The following is a 17,583-nucleotide window of genomic DNA, read 5'->3' as shown; positions in this document are numbered from 1 at the left end:
TCCTCCAGGTGTGCAGTTAGATCTATGAATTTAGTTTTTCCTTCATTTTTAGTATAGGCATTTATGGCTATAAATTTCCATCTCAGCACTTCTTTTGCTGTGTCTCATAGGTTTTGTTATGTTGTTGTCTCATTTTCATTTGTTTCAAGGTAGTTACTGATTTCTTTTGTAATTTCCTTCTTGACCCACTGATTGTGTAAGAGTGTGTTGTTTAGCCTCCATTTCTTTGTGCCTATTCTGGTTCTCTTCCCTTATTGATTTCAAGCTTCCCTCCATTGTGGTCACACATATTACCTCATATAATTTCAATCTTTCTGAATTTGTTGAAAGTTGTTCTGTGACCTAGCATGGGGTCTAATCTGGAGAATGAACCATGTGCACTTGAGAAGAGTGTATATCCTGCCATATTTGTGTATAATGTTCTGTCTCTTAATTCTAGATCATCTTTATATATTATTCAAGATCTCTGTTTCTTTATTGACCCTCTGGCAAACGTTCTGTCTAATGGTGATAATGGTGTATTAAAGTCCCCCACTATAATTGTAGAGGCATCTATTTCTCCACTTAATTTTTCCAATATTTGCCTCATGCATTTTGAGGTACTCTAGTTAGTGTGATTGTTCTTTCTTCTTGATAGAGTACCCCTTTATTAAGATATAATGCCCTTCTATGTCTCTTAAAATAGTTATGCATTTAAAGTTTATTTTTCTGATATTAGTATACCTATTCCTCTCCTTTTTTGTCTTTATTTATTTATTTTTTAATGTTACATTAAAAAATATGATGCCCCCATTTGCCCTCCCACCTCCCTCACCCCACTCTTCCCATAGCAACAACCTCCTCCATCATCATGGGACTTTCAGGGCACTTGGTGAATACATCTCTGAGCACTGCTGCACCACATGGTCAATGGTCCACATTATAGTTTACACTCTCCCCCAGTCCACCCAGTGGGCCATGGGAGGACATACAGTGTCCAGTAACTGTCCCTGCAGTACCACCCAGGACAACTCTAAGTCCTGAAAATGCCCCCACATCACATCTCTTTTTCCCACTCCCCACACTCAGTAGCTACCATGGCCACTTTCTCCATCACAATGCTACATTTACTTCCATTACTAATCACAATAGTTCCAGAATAGAATATCAGTAAGTCCACTCTAATCTATACTTGTCGGAAACAAAGGCATGTTGTTACCATGGAAGCAAGTTACTTCCTTGACCACTGAGTCAAACTGTCCCTTGTGATTATCGGTGCGGATCACAATCTTGGCAGGGAAAGCACAGCTGAAGGCAGACAATAACATATAGAACAGAACAACCTGAGTAACAAAGATTTATGAGTATAGTTACTGATTTTTATAATAATAGTTCCAGTAAAGTTTGTTGGTGTTCATCAATCACTAGTTAATACAGAATGAGGTAAGGGTAATAGGTAACTTGATTTTGTGCTGAATGTCATGTATGTTAGGGGTATATATACTGGCCCCTTGACTCAATAAAGTTGTCTGATGAGCTTGAGAAATCAATGCTCTCAGATCCCCTGGACCCAATCTTTCTTTGTCTTTCATTCCCGATACCCTTGGGTCACTGACTCCATCAGGTTGTGCCCAAACGTGGGGCCCAAGGCAGAGGATTCATCAAGACATGGCAGTGTAGAATCTTTCAACACTGGATCGGGAACATGGAAAGCTGAAAAACCTTTTTTAAGGTAAGGAGAATAGAAATTAATTAACCCGGGTAGATTGCTGCTTCATATTATTAAGTTTTGCTTTCCGCTAGCATCAGGGTATGGGTAATCAGCCAGGATGCTTGGAAGAATATTCACAAGTTTTAAAAATGCTTTTACATATGGTTGGCTTCACAATAAAAACAGTTGATTTACTTGAGCTTTTTGCCTTAATTCAGAAACATTGTTACTGGTTTCAGCCTCAGGGGCACAATGTTTTAAATAGGAAACAGTGGAAATGTGTAATGAAAGCTTTACGAAGAGTATATCAAAGAGGGGAATCCATTCCTTTATCTGTGTGGGCTTTATGCCAGCAAATTGCTGCCACCTTAAATCCTTTACTATCTGAAGGAGAGAAAGATGAAATTACTATATTTGCTAAGCCCATAAGTAAATTTGAAATGAAAGAAAGTAAATTGGAACAAGAACAGGAGGTTGAGGCAAATGGGGAACCATCACTTTTTTCCCCCCTCAACCTGATATTAACCCTTTCATCAAAAAAAAAAGCTCAGTGAAGTGTCCTAATGAAATATCTTCTGTGTATCCAGTACAACCCTCTGCACCTACTGAATTGCCTTCTGTTACTAAGCCTTAATTAGAAATGTTTTCAGATATTGCCAATGCTTTGCCTTATGTTAAACAATTATTATCTGCTTTCCCTGTAACATTACATGCGATACCATCAGATACAAAGAATCTGCAAGGGGGTGTCAAGTTTCATCCTGAGCCAAAAAATTTTAAACTATTGAAAGATTTAAAATGGGCAAAGATACTAAATAATGTCCTTGTTAGTGAAATCAGGCTTGTAAGAAAACTCTCTGTTAAAGTGTTAACTAAGATAAGGAAACTATTCTGGCAGCAACTCTGCAACCCCCCTGCTGTCCACATGACAATGTAGCTGTGGGCTAGTGGGGGTTAATAGAGTTAAGCCACTGAAAAAAGAGAAAAATATGGCAACATTGGTGTTCTGTTTTACTTCCATGCTAATTCTAATTGGGCTTATTTAACCAAGATAATAAAATTAGTACAAAATTTTTATCAAGGTTTAAAAAAGAATTTTCAGTTTTAAATCAATAGTTTACTCCTGAACTTCAAGCCTCAGTAAGTCTTACAGTAATAATCCAAAAATGTGTTAACAGTCTGTCTAAACTGCTAAATTAGAGTTTTAACTACATTTATGCTGCTCAAGTTGTCTTAACTGATTGCTGATAACTAATAAAAATGTTTCCAAGCACAAGCTTACATGTTACAGGCAACATGGATTCCAGAAGAAATCTTAAGAAGTGATATTTAAAATGTGATATAATGGAGAGCTTAAAAGCAACTATACCAAGAAAGTAAGAATTATGAGTTAATTGTAAACTATATGTTTCTGTTACGGTGTTGTGATTGTTCTGTGTTTGTTCATTCAATGTCAGTGTATATTTTGATACCTCTGGATGGTAATATAAATTAATAAAAATTTATAAAAGAGCTCTATTCAAATGGCCAAAAATTAAATAAGTGCTTATATTAATACATAAGTTTAAATGTTAATAAGATCTCTACAATGATAAAAATTGTGAGTCTTGATTAACAAAATTACTATAAGTCTTTTTATAAAAAGTTGTTCTTGCCTAGATTGAAATGAATAGCTTATTTTTCTTCACAGGATAATATGAAGGATGTAAAACTTAAATGAATATTAAAAAGGTTAAAAGTTTGTGAGAATGCTAACTGAAATTTAATAAGTTTTTGCAAAAAAGAGTGTTTTGCCCTAAAGTAGGATGGCTAATTTTCATAAACTCTTGGAACTTAAATGCATGTGGCAAGTTATAGAAAGTATTGTGGTAACTTTAAGTAAAAAAAAAAAAAAATGTGTTCTGTAAAAGTAAAATTTGTCTTAAAATGATATAATTACAGTCTATATGGTTATAAATAATTATAAAAAGTCTTATGAAACATTGTTTAAATTAAAGTGTTTAAGTGGCTAAAAAAAAGGTCATTGTTAAACAAACCTGAATTAATAATAATAATAATAAAAGGTAATTTTATAACAGAAAAGCTTGGCTGCAGCCAGCCTCCTTTGACAACTTGCTTCTAGGAAACTGTTTCTGATATTGCATGCTACTAAGTATTTAAAGTAAAGAAAAGTTTATTATTTTAACAAGCTTGTTAAGTGTTGATGGTATTATGTTATAAGAAGTTTGCTTGATAACTTCGTATATGGGCTATATGAAATGTGTTTTTATTATTAAGGAAACAGGAAATGATTTTGTCCTAAGATAAAATAATTGGTTATTAAGAAAGAGTAAAATATGGAACAAACCTGAGTGAATATTGAAAGTGCAGAAGGTTTGTAGAAAAGAAATTTTTATAATTAAAGTTTAATAAACTTTGATGGGTCTATCTATAAAATTTTAAAAGCTTTAATATCAAGTAGTATACTAATGCAAAGTTAAAATTTTGTTCTTTCTCAAAGCCTCTCAAATCATTAATCTGTTTTGGTAAAAGTTTTTATCCTCAATAATCAGTATACAAAGAAAGTTTGTTTTATCAAAATAGCTTCTTGTGCTTTAACCTCATCATTTCCTTGGTGTTCCAAGAAGGAAAATTTTTATCTCTTTTAAAGGAACATAATGTTCAAAATTGCTTTCTCAAAATCAAATCCTGAAAAGTAGCCTTTTATTCCAAACTAATTATAAAAGATTTGTTCTTTTACCTCGAAAGAAAAATTATAAGTTGAATAAAAGGTGTTTTAAAATGTTATAAAATTAACAAGTTTTTTCTTTCCTTTAGCCCTCTGTTGATTAAAATTGTATGAGTAAAAGGTTTCTATAATGCTTAAAAGTGTATAAAGTTACCAATATTTCAGCATAATATTAAAAAGAAAAGTACAATGTGGTTAATTATGGTTTTAATTATTATAAAAGAGTGTGTGTCACAGAAACAACCTCTTATCATAGATTAAAGTAACAACACTGTAGTATGCAGCAATCCCAAACACTGCTAGTTTGTTGCAAAAAGTTAATGTCTAGCTGTGTTGCTATCACTTTGTTTTAAAACTTGCTAAGACTTTCTTTAGTATCTTCTTAGACAAATCAAGCCAGCTGCATTCCTCTATCTGTAAAAAACCCAACAATAAACTTTTGTAGTGCTTTTCAGGGCTATGTGCATAGCCCAACTATCTTGTACAGTATTTACTAATAGTAATAGTAATAAAAAAGCAGCATATGTTACTTCTTGAAAAGAACAGGCTTGGCAGACTCCATTCACGTTTGCTCAGCATACTGAACTTGCTGCCATCATTAAGGTGTTAACAATATTTAAGGAACCTTTGAATATTGTCTCTGATTCTGAATATGTATGCCTTACTGTTAAGCATATTGAAATGGCTCATATCTTTGTTACTGATGAATTATCTCAACTTTTTGCTGATTTGCAACATCTCATTAGATTAAGACAGCATCCTATTTACATTACACATATACATTCTCATACATCTTTGCCTGGTCCTATAACAGCAACTAATGCTCAAGCTGATTTATTAGTGGGGTGTTTACAAAGTGCTCATGATTACCAAGCTTTAACTCACATTAATGCTAAAGGTCTGCGAAATAAATATCAAAAGTTAACAAGACTACAAGCACAGGAAATTATTCATACTTGTCCTACCTGTGGACCACTAACAGCAGTGCCTTTTCAGGCTAGAACTAATCCCAGAGGCCTGACTCCTAATCAATTATGGCAGATGGATGTTACTTACATTCCATCCTTTGGTAAACTACAATATGTTCATGTTTGTATTGACACTTATTCTCATTTCAAGTGGGCCACTGCTCAAAGTGGGGAATGGTTTCATCATGTTTGCTCACATCTCTGGTCTGCTTTTGCTGTAATGGGATGCCCTCTAAAAATTAAAACTGATAATGGAACCTCTTACATTAGTAAATCCTTTGCTTCCTTTTGTAGGAAATATGCTATTGATCATGTTACTGGAATTCCCCATAATCCTACAGGTCAAGCTATTGTTAAAAACTGCCATCATACTCTCCAGACTATGCTTTTAAAACAAAAAGGGGGAGATGATTGTATGATATCACCTAAAGATCAATTGACTAAAGCTTTATTTACCTTAAATTTTCTTAACGTTTATGATTCTATGACACTGGCTGAATGTCATTTTGGACATTCTCAAACATCCACAGAAATTGCAGAATCTGAGAATCAACCAGTATTTTGGAAAGATGTTTTAAGTAATGAATGGAAAAAAGGCAGGGTTAAAGTATGGGGGCCAGGTTATGCTCTTATCATTTCAGAAAATGGAGAAGAAATCTGGCTTCCGGCAAAAAGGATTAAACCTAGGACTGAAGAAGTGGAGTCTTCTACACATATGGATCCTACTGATAATGAGTGAAACCGGCAATGGTAATTACAAATATTGGGCTTATATCCCTAATCCCCCATTACTTCGAGTGTTAACCTGGAAAGATCTTTCTTTTCCTGTTTATTTGAATAAAACTTATATATTTCCTGGACCCGTGGATGATAGACTACCACTTAAGTCACAAGAAGAAGGACAAAGGATTTATAATCTCCTTCCATTTGATTTCCGACCTCTTTGCATTGGCAATCGCCCACCATGTATGGCTGTGAAAAATAGAACTATGATCAATTTTAGCCATAATAATACTAAATCTTTGGCAACATTATTCCCATCCTATCAATATCAAGAATATAAGTATCCAAGTTATAGTTGTCCTAAGAAGAATGCTGGTGATATGCAAAGATGGTATGAATGCCATATGGGAAGAGGATCTGTCGTTTTTAATGATTCCTATGGAATAGTTTGGGAAAGTGCCTCTATGGGGAATCCCAACAAATATAAGGGCAGATTTATTTGGTATGGTATAAATAGCATGGAACAACAAATTAGTAATATGCAGTATCCCTTTCATGAATCCCTTGATTTGGATGAGAAAATAATTTTTACCAAAACTAATAGTGATTGGAATAATATAGGGAAATGGGTTCCTCTTCCATGGTGTAATAGCCCCGGAGTCCATGATCAAAAACAAATATGGAAAGTCTTCTTAGGAGTGGCATCTACTTCTGAATGGAAAGATAATAAAAGTATGAATGGACAATATTTACAATTAGATCAAATTCATCATTTTCAATCATGTGTCGGAGATTCATATGTGTTTGTGGTAGGGAAGGCTACCATTACTGAAAATGCTTTATTTTATAAGGATGGGGCTTTGTATACTTGCTTGTCTGAGAATATTTTACAGAATGGAGATATTATCACCATGGCTCGCTGAAGACGAGGAGTGTGGATCCCAGTGAAAATGAATTGGATGTGGCAGTCATCTCCTGAAAGTCATCTTCTTTTCCACCTGGCTCAAGGACTGTTGAAATGATCTAAGAGATTTTTGGGACTTCTCATAACTGGCATTCTTGGCTTCATTGGTGTCATCACTGCTGCTGCCACTGCTGCTGTTGCATTGCATGAGACAGTGCAAACACAGCAATACGTGCATGATTGGCACAAGAATGCAAGTGACTTATGGCATAGTCAGGAGCACATTGATGAAGGACTTAATAACAGAGTTAGTGATTTGGAATCTGCTGTTTTACACTTAGGAGACCAAGTTTATAATTTGAATTTGTTAAGAGGATTGAAGTGTGATTGGAATGAAAGTAATTTTTGTATTACTCCTTTGGATTATAACATTTCTATGTTTCAATGGAATAAGATCAGAAATCATTTGTTAGGACGCAAAGGAAATATGTCATTAGAAATTGAGGAATTGCAGAAAAGGATTTTAGAAATGTCTCATAATCAGATATACGTAGATAATGATAAGGACATCTTTAATGATTTACTTCACATTTAAATAAGTTTAATCCTGTTGATTGGTGGAAGTCTCAGCATGTCTTATCTGCCTTAGGAATAGGGATATGTGTATTAATCCTGTTGCTCATGGTTGTCGCTTGCCTGGGTACAGGTGTTTGCCAGAGATTGCACTGTTTGGACACAATGGGACAGGTTTATAACTTAGTACTTGCTAAAACACTACAATAGTACCCCGAAGTCAGTGAGCTTGGCTGGTAGTCAATGACAGGTAAGACCCCCTGGGGGGCAACCTAAGACGGGCACAGTCACCCAGACTAAAAGAAAAAGGGGGAAATGTGGGAAACAAAGGCATGTTGTTTCCATGGAAGCAAGTTACTTCCTTGACCACTGAGTCAAACTGTCCCTTGTGATTATCGGTGCGGATCACAATCTTGGCAGGGAAAGCACAACTGCAGCAGAACAATAACATATAGAACAGAACAACCTGAGTAACAAAGATTTATGAGTATAGTTACTGATTTTTATAATAATAGTTCCAGTAAAGTTTGTTGGTGTTCATCAATCACTAGTTAATATAGAATGAGGTAAGGGTAATAGGTAACTTGATTTTGTGCTGAATGTCACGTATGTTAGGGGTATGTATACTGGCCCCTCGACTCAATAAAGTTGTCTGATGAGCTTGAGAAATCAATGCACTCAGATCCCCTGGACCCAATCTTTCTTTGTCTTTCATTCCTGATACCCTCAGGTCACCAACTCTGTCATATACACTATTCCTCCATTCTGTGGACCCGGGGATGGTTATGTCTGCTCTACCTCTGTATCGATAGGGTGCTTCGATTCCACTTGGATGATGGATGCAATTCTCCTGTTTGCAGTTGTAGGCACTCTTGGCTCCCTGGTGTGGTGGTTGACCTTCTTCACCTTCCTGTTAGCTGACTGGGGTAAGTCCAATAAACCAGAGAGTAGGAGTTGCAAGTCTGTTGAGGCTCAGGGCCTGGCTATCACATGGAGAGTCCAGAGAGTCAGGTCCCCTGTGTATACACGAAACCGCAGCATCAAGCACAGGTCCAATAAAAGTGACAGGAGAGGCTTGTGAATAAAGATCACATCTGAGTCCAACTCCATCACACTCAGGAACACAAACTCCATAGTAGGGCCAACTGGCATGGCACTGAAGTCCATCCGGTATGATGATAGAACCTGTGGGTCTCTTTAGCCCTCAGCAGAACCAATACCTGGGGTTGTATCTACTTTAGCTGTCTCTGGAACTCTGCTGAGGTGTGCATAAGGGCGACCCCTCTGATGACCTCCCAGCTCTTTTTTGGAGACTCATAGCCATATAAACTCATTTGTCCTTTCTATTTCCCCCTTTTATTCAAGGTCAAAAAACATTTTAAGTCCTGATATTATATTATTACATGTAGGCTGAGATATTCTGCTGGTCTGAGTTGACCCTTTTATTCAAGGTCATTTTCCAGCCACATCATCAGCTGGTACTTGGTAGTAATCCCTCAGTGCCAGGGAGGCTCATCCCCAGGGGTCATGTCCCACACTGGGGGGAAGGCAATGCATTTATAGGCTGAGTTTGGCTTTGAGACTGGCTGCATTTGAGCAACATGGAGGCTCTCAGGAGGTAACACTTAGGCACCCTTATGCTGTAGGCCTAGTTCTTATTTCAGGCACGCAGACCCACAAGCATAGTCACTAGCATCAAGGGCTCATTGTTGGACCATCCTTCCTTATTGGTCTTAGCCATTGCACTCGGAGGATTGTTGCTGTTCCATTAGGGAATGAGACAGAGCTCCCCCGGCCAGGAATTCAGCACTCCCCCAGCTGTTGTTCCCAACTGTAACCACTATGAAAATATCCAAACATTTTTATGCACCCCACACATATGTCCTGGAGAACTCCCTCCCAACCATGTGCCCCCTACCAATAACACCCACACCAGTATTCCTCCCCTGCCACCATCAAACCCCTCTGCAGTCCAAAACCTCCCCCAAAATGAAGCCCAATATATTGCCTGTTTCCATTAATAGTAAAATGGTCTATAGTGAAGGTTTTAGAGGTTAGATGTAGAATACACACTAATTTAGAAAAATTAAAGTAAAAATAAATTGGGGTATCAAAAAATTTAAAAATAAAAAGCTTTGTTTCTGATATTTTGCTTCCATCACTGCAATAAGTGTTGCCCTGTGTGCACATTGGCAAGGCAGCTTCTTCCATCTCATCTTCAGTGTCTATGTCCTTTCATTTTCTTTTTCTTTTTTTCTAATTATTCAGCTTTTCTTCACAAAAGTTTTAGACCACAGTAATTCATATATACAATATATACTCCCATATATTCAACATCAGACATTTTGTCCTTTCCCCAGCAATAATCTTTATATTTTTATTTTTTTAAAGATTTATTTATTTTATTAATTTGTCTCCCCTTCCACCCCACCCTGTCCCGGTTGTTTGTCCTCTGTGTCTATTTGCTGTGTCTTCTTTGTCCGGTTCTGTTGTTGTCAACGGCATGGGAATCTGTGTCTCTTTTTGTTGCGTCATCTTGTTGTGTTAGCTCTGTGTGTGTGGCACCATTCCTGGGCAGACTGCACTTTTTTTTGTGTGCTGGGTGGCTCTCCTTACGGGGCGCACTCCTTGTGCGTGGGGCTCTCCTACGCGGGGGACACCCCTGCATGGCAGGGCGTTCCTTGCACGCATCAGCACAGCCCATGGGCCAGCTCCATATGGGTCCAGGAGGCCCGGGGTTTGAACTGTGGACCTCCCATGTGGTAGATGCATGCCCTAACCACTGGGCCAAGTCAGCTTCCCAATCTTTTTACATGTTCATCATATATTTACTGCAACTGATGTACGGATATTGAGACAATAGCTTTCAAACAATGTTATGCTTGGGGTTCCACTGTGGTTTATATTTCAGACTATACAATTTTCTAAATTTTTAGTTATCTTACGTTTTACATCATGATTGACATTTTAACCTAAAGGCCCCTATACATTTTTGGTGTAATTTAACATGTCCTATATCCATTCTTGCATAATCTTGTGGAACACTTCCACTGTCCCACAGTTACACTGATTCCACCTATTCAATACGTCTATCCTCCTCCCCTCAGGGCCCACAGTGACAATCACTCTTCATTGCTTGAAGAGCCATGTTCAGATTTACTTGTAACAATGCTGAACAATGCTGATGTGCTCGACTTCCCTAATGCATTGGGAGCCACCATTTCTCTCGAGAGATACAATTCCCTCTATTTGAGACCATCAGTCCTCCCCAGGATGTGGGTATACCTTCATTCTCATTGTATGGGTCTCCATCCAATGATATAACCCACTATGACAAAATGAGCACTCACACACTCCCCAGAAGACTGTCCTGTGTCAGATTCTCCCCTTTGAAGCATTTTAAACAGGTATCCTTCCTTATTATATTTTTGAAAAAGTTTTCTCAGCATTATACTCTCAACCACATACCTGACAATCTCCTATGTTCATATGTTCCCCCACCCTTCCCCCAATTTCTTGGGCCATATTACCCACCCTCCCATCCCTAGCCCCCCTCAAGCCCACAAAGCTTCTTATAGCTGAGTAATATTCCATTGTATCTATATACCACATTTTGTGTATCCATTCACTGTTGCTGGGCATTTGGGTTGATTCCAACTTTTGTCAATAATGAACAATGCTGCTATGAACATTGGTGTGCATATATCGGATTGTGTCCTTGTTTTCAGTTCTACTGGGTATATACCCAGCAGTGGAAGTGCTGGGTCATACGGCAAATCTATAGCTAGTTTTTTGAGAAACCACAAAACTGTCCTCCAGAATGGCTGGATCCTTCTGCATTCCCACCAGCAGTACCATTCCTCCACATCCTCTCCAACACTTGTAGTCTTCTGCTTTTTCATAGCTGCCAATCCTATGGGAATAAGATGGTATCTCACTGTAGTTTTGATTTGCATTTCCCTAATAGCTAGAGATTTGGAGCATTTTTTCATGTGGTTTTTGCCATTTGTATTTCTCCTTTGGAGAAGTGTCTGTTTAAATCTTTTTCTCACTTTTTAAATGAGTTTTTCGTCATTTTATTTTCAAGACATAGGAGTTCTTTATATATGCAGGATATAAGTCTCCTATCAGGTATATGGTCACCAAATATTTTCTGCCATGGTGTAGGCTCTCTTTTCACTTTCTTGACAAACTCCTTTGAGGTGCAGAAGGCTTTAATTTTGAGGAAGTCCCATTTATCTATTTGTTCTTTTGCTGCTCGTGCTTTGGGTGTGAAGTTCATGAAGCCATTTCCTATTACAAGGTCCTGTAGATGGTCCCCTACACTGCTTTCCAAAGTCTTTATGGTCTTGGCTCTTATATTTAGGTCTTTGATCCATCTTGAGTTGATTTTAGTGTAAGATATAAGTTGGTAATGCTCTTTCATTCTTTTACATATGGCTATCCAGTTCTTCAGGCACCATTTGTTGAAGAGGACATTCTCACCCTGTTGAGAGGGTTTGGTGGCCTTACTGAATACTATATGACTGTATATATGAGGATCTATATCAGAACTCTCAATTCAGTTCCATTGGTCAGTGCATCTATCCTTGTGCCAATCATGCTGTTTTCACTACTGTAGCTTTGTGGTATGTTTTGAAGTCAGGTAATATGATTCCTCCAATTTCATTTTTCTTTTTCAATTTGTCTTTGGCTATCTGGGGCCTCTTTCCTTTAAAAATAATTTCACAGCTAGTTTTTCTTGTTCATTAAAGAATGCTGTGTTGATTTTTATTGGGACGGCATTGAATGTGTAGATCAGTTTTGGTAGGATAGACATCTCAATAATATTTAGTCTTCCTATCCATGAACCAAGGGAGTATTCTTCCATTTATTTATGTCTTCTTTGATTTCCTTGAACAGTGTTGTGTAGTTTTCTTTGTATAAATTATTTACATCTTTAGTTAAATTTATTCCTAGGTATTTGATTTTTTAATTTACTATTGTAAATGGTATTTGTTTGTTGACTTCCTCCTGAGATTGCTCATTATTGGTGTACAGAAATGCTACTGATTTTTGTGCATTGATCTTATAACCTGTGACTGTACTGAACTCATTAATGAGTTCTAGAAATTTTCTTGTAGACTTCTCAGGGTTTTCTATGTGTAGGATCATGTCATCTGCAAATAATGAAATTTTGACTTCTCTTTTATAATTTGGATGCCTTTTATGTCTGGTTCTTGCCTCAGTGCTTGAGCAAGTACTTCTAAGACAATGTTAAATAGAAGGGATGATAGTGGGCATCCTTGTTTTGTTACTGATCTTAGAAGGAAAGATTTTCAGAATTCACCATTGTACATGATGTTGGATGTGGGTTTTTCATATATACGCTTTATCGTGTTCAGAAAATTTCCTTGTATTCCAATCTTTTGCAGTGTTTTTATCAAGAAAGGGTGCTGTATTTTGTCAAATTATTTTTTTGCATCTATAGATATGATCATGTGATTTTTTTCCTTCAACCTGTTTATATGGTGTATTACATTGATCGATTTTCTTATGTTGAACCATCCTTGCATACCCAGAGTGAATCTCACTTGGTCATGGTGTATAATTCATTTAATGTGTTGTTGAATATGATCAGCAAGTATTTTGTTGAGGATTTTTGCATCTAGGTTCATTAGAGAAATTTGTCTGTAATTTACCTTTCTTGTGGTGTCTTTGGCTTTGGTACTAGGGTAATGTTGGCATCATAAAATGAGTTAGGCAATGCTCCTGTTTCAATTTTTCGGAAGAGTTTTTCTTTCCAGAATATTTTGTAGAATTCACCCATGAAGCCATCTGGCCTATGGTTTTTCTTAGTTGGGAGGTTTTTAAGGACTGATTCTATCTCTTTACTTGTGATTGGTTTGTTGAGATCTTCAATTTCTTTTTTTGTCAATAGAGGCAGCTTATGTGTTTCTAGGAATTTGTCCATTTCCTCTAAATTGTCCTTCTTGTTGGAGTATAGTTTTTCAAATTATCCTCTTATGATAGTCTTTATTTCTGTGGGGTCAGAGGTGATATCTCCTTTCTCATTTCTTACTTTGTATATTTGCATCTTCTCTCTTTTGTTTTTGGATAGTCAAGCTAAGGGTTTGTCAATTTTATTGATCTTCTCAAAGAACCAGCTCTTGGTTTTGTTTATCTTTTCAAGGGCTTTCTTATTTTCTATTTCATTTAGTTCTGCTCTTATCTTTGTTAGTTCTTTCTTCCTTTTTCCTTTGAGGTTACATTGTTGTTGTTTTTTACTAATTCCTCCAAGTGTGCTGTTAGTTCTTCAATTTTAGCTCTTTCTTCTTTTCTGATGTATGTATTTATGGCTATAAATTTCCCTCTCAGTACTGCTTTTGCTGCATCCCATAAGTTTTGTCATGTTGTGTTATCATTTTCATTAGTTTCAAGGTAGTTATTAATTTCTTTTGTGATTTCCTCCTTGACCCACTGTTTTTCTAAGAGTGTGCTGTTTAATTTCCATATCTTTGCATGAAATCTGGGCCTCTGGCCCTTGCAGATTTCCAGCTTCACTCCACAGTGGTCAGAGAAATTATTTTGTGTGATTTCTATCTTTCTTAATTCGTTCTATCTTGGAGAATGATCCATGTGCACTTGAGAAAAATGTATATCTGTTGTATTTGCATGTAATATTCTGTATATGTCTATTAGGTCCAGCTCCTCTAATATAGTGTTCAAAGTTTTTGTTTCTCTTTTGAGTTGTTCTGTCCAATGTTGATAGTGGTGTATTAAAGTCCCCCACTATAATTGTAGAGGCACCTATTCTTTCACTTAGTTTTTCCAGTGTTTACCTCACGTATTTGAAGGTGCCCTTGTTAGAAGCATTAACATTTATGATTGTTCATTCTTCTTGAAGGATTATCCTTTCACTAAGATATAGTGTCCATCTTTTTCTCTCATAATTGTTTTGCATTGAAAGTCTATTTTGTCTGATATTAATATAGCTACTCCTGCCCTTTTTTGGTTATTGTTTCCTTATAAGATTGCTTTCCAACCATTCACTTTCAACTTCCTTGAATCCCTGGGTCTATGATGAGTTTCTTGTAGACAACACATAGATGGGTTTTATTTCCTTATCCAATCTTCCAATCTGTGTCTCTTGACAGGTGAGTTTAATCCATTGACATTCAATGTTATTACTTTCAAGGAATTACTTATATTAACCATATATTTTTTGGGATTTGTGTTTGTCTTATGTTATTTGATTTTTTTTTTTTTGTAGATTAGTTGTTCTTAGACTTCCCTCCAACTCTGTCTCTCCTGTTTGTTTCTTTCCTCCTTCAGAACTCCCTTTAGTATTTCTTGAAGGGCAGGTTTCTTGTTGTCATACTCTCTTAGTTTCTGTTTATCTGTGAATATTTTTAACTCTCCATCATTTTTGAATGCTAGCTTTGCTGGATAGAGTATTCTTGGTTGGAAATACTTTCCTTTTAGTACCTTGACTATGTCATACCACTACCGTCTTGCCTCCATGGTTTCAGATGAGAGATCATCACTTAATCTTATGGAGCCTCCCTTGTATGTGATGGTTTTCTTTTCTCTTGCTGCTTTTAGTATTTTCTCTTTGTCTTGTGCATTGGATAATTTGACAAGTATATGTCTTGTGGTAGGCCTGTTGTGATTGATGTTGTTCAGGGTGCATTGTGCTTCTTGGACATGTACATCCATCTCCCTCAATAGGTTTGGGAAGTTTTCAGTCATTATTTCCTCCAGCACCCCTTCTGTCCTCTTTCCTTTCTTTTCTCCTTTTGGGATGCCTATAATGTGTATGTTTGTGCATTTTGCATTGTCACTCAGGTCCTGAAGTCCCTGTTGGACTTTTTATATCTTTTTATAAATTAATTCTACTATCTGTTTTATTTCAGATATACTGTCTTCCACATCACTAATTCTTTCCTCTTCCTCTTCAAATCTGCTGTTATTTGCTGATAGTATATTATTTTTAGAGATTTATTTTTATTTATTTCTCTCCCTACTGTCCCCCATTTGTCTGCTTTCTGTGTCCATTTGCTGTGTGTTCCTCTGTGACTGCTTCAATCCTCATCAGCAGCACTGGGAATCTGTGTTTCTTTTTGTTGTGTCATCTTGTTGTTTCAGCTCTCTCTGTGTGCGGCTCCATTCCTGGGCAGACTGCACTTTCTTTCATGCTTGGCGGCTCTCCTTACAGGGTGCACTCCTTTTGCATGGGGCTCCCATACGTGGGGAACACCCCTGCATGGCACAGCAATCCTTGCACGCATCAGCTTGCGCGTGGTCCAGGTGCACACAGGTTCTGGAGGCGTGGGGTTTGAACCATGGACCTCCCATATGGATGCCCTATCCACTGAGCCAAGTCTGCTTTCCTGTATTTTTGGTTTCTTGGATTGTGCTATTGATCCCCATGATCTCTGTGACCTTTTTGTGCATGATCACAATTTCTTCTGTTTTTCCTTCCAAGTGTGTTCTCAAGATGCTTAATCTCTTCCTTCATATCATTGAATTGGTCCATGATACATATTTTGAGAGCTTTAATTACTTCTTTGGTGTTCCACTTCTCTTCCTGGTTTTTAGATTGTTCATTGTATTGGGCCATGTTTTCCTGATTATTGGTATGGTCTGTAGTTTTATGTTGCTGTCTGATCATCATTTTATCTTGTTGGGTTTATTCTGTTGCTTATCTTCTTATTCTAGCCTTGGGGTTTAATTAGGTGTGTTTTTCCATCTTCTCTTTGTCACTTTTTCTTTCTTATTCTATTTCCTTGTTGTTGGCTAAGTTCCCTCAAAGGAAAATATTAGGTCCAGAGAAAGCGAAAGGTGTAAGAATAGAAAAATATAATAGTAATATTAATAGTGAGTGTTAGCAGAAGTACCATGTGAGATCTAGGAAAATGGATATAGAACTCATGGAAGCTGTGTATTGTTACAGCTGTAAAAAAGTGGAATATCTATAATGAGATATTAAACTGAATATGGGGAGCAATATACTATGAATTAAAAGGGCAGTGTGATCAGTAGAGAGGGGAAAAGAAAAGATAGGACAATAACATAAAGAAGAAATAAATTATAGAAAATAGATTAGAAGTACTAGAGATAAAAAGAAATATTGGGGGCTAAACAGAGAGATGTGGAATGTAAGAGAAAAAATAAATGATGGAGGAGAGAATGATGAAAAGGAGAGGGGATAGCATTGGTTGCTAAATTCATACACACATAAAAGAGAAAATTGAGGATCAGGAAGCAGAGCAAATAAGAAATGTTGCCTGCAGGACTAATATAAAAAAAGAAAAAAAGGGAGAAAAGGAGAAAGAACGAGAGTAGAAAATAAAAGCAGAGAGGGGAGAAAAAAGAAAAGGAAAAAAAGGGTGGTGGTGGTGGGATAAAGAGGAAGAAAAAAAAAGAAAACAGACCAACAAAAAAGACCAGACAAGGCCTCAGGCAAAGAATCCTCTTTGCAATTGAATAAACTGCTTAGAAGTCTGATCTTCCCCCTTTCTCCCTTCCTCACTTCCCTCTCTCCCAAGGAGCAGGAAGGCTGCATGAGGGCTCCTGTAGCAAATTCAAATGGGTCCCTGGTGAATCAACTCACTTGAGAAAATAATGACTCTTTATTTGCTGAAAGAGCACCCACCCCTTGCCAGGAACCCTAAATATGCTATTGGAAGCCTGTAAAGCACATCCCACTGTCCTTCTCCCTTAGGTGTGCCACAAGGGGGCCGGTCAATTTTCTGATTCCACCTTCTCCCAGAGCAAGTTTCCTATCCCAGGGCGTTTAGGTAAGTTGGACTTTTTCACCAGATGTGCCTCTTCTCTATTCCTAGGCTCTCCCCAAGTCAGCTAATATCTCCTCCAAAGGGAGGGACCAAGAAACTGAACCTGCACTCCTAGGCCCCTCTGCACTCCCACCTAAACTCTCCCACTCCCAGAGTTAGTCTGCGCCCGGAGGGGTAGGGTAATGCCAGATTTTCGAGAGTGCTGGGCTTGGGAAACA

The 17,583-nt window shown here is 37.3% G+C and overlaps 1 long non-coding RNA gene across 1 annotated transcript; it reads left to right on the top strand.

Moving 5' to 3' along the window:
• The first annotated feature begins 5,498 nt into the window (after positions 1-5,498).
• On the top strand, positions 5,499-17,354 carry LOC131278003 (uncharacterized). Its single transcript, XR_009185097.2, has 3 exons — positions 5,499-6,136; positions 7,003-8,512; positions 17,293-17,354. It is a non-coding gene; the product is annotated as an uncharacterized lncRNA (long non-coding RNA).
• Positions 17,355-17,583: the final 229 nt, after the last annotated feature.

Source organism: Dasypus novemcinctus, chromosome 3, assembly GCF_030445035.2.
Source record: "Dasypus novemcinctus isolate mDasNov1 chromosome 3, mDasNov1.1.hap2, whole genome shotgun sequence".
NCBI classification, from domain to species: domain Eukaryota; kingdom Metazoa; phylum Chordata; class Mammalia; order Cingulata; family Dasypodidae; genus Dasypus; species Dasypus novemcinctus.
Note: the sequence above shows the minus strand (reverse complement) of the source record. Positions and strands in the feature narration are given on the sequence as shown.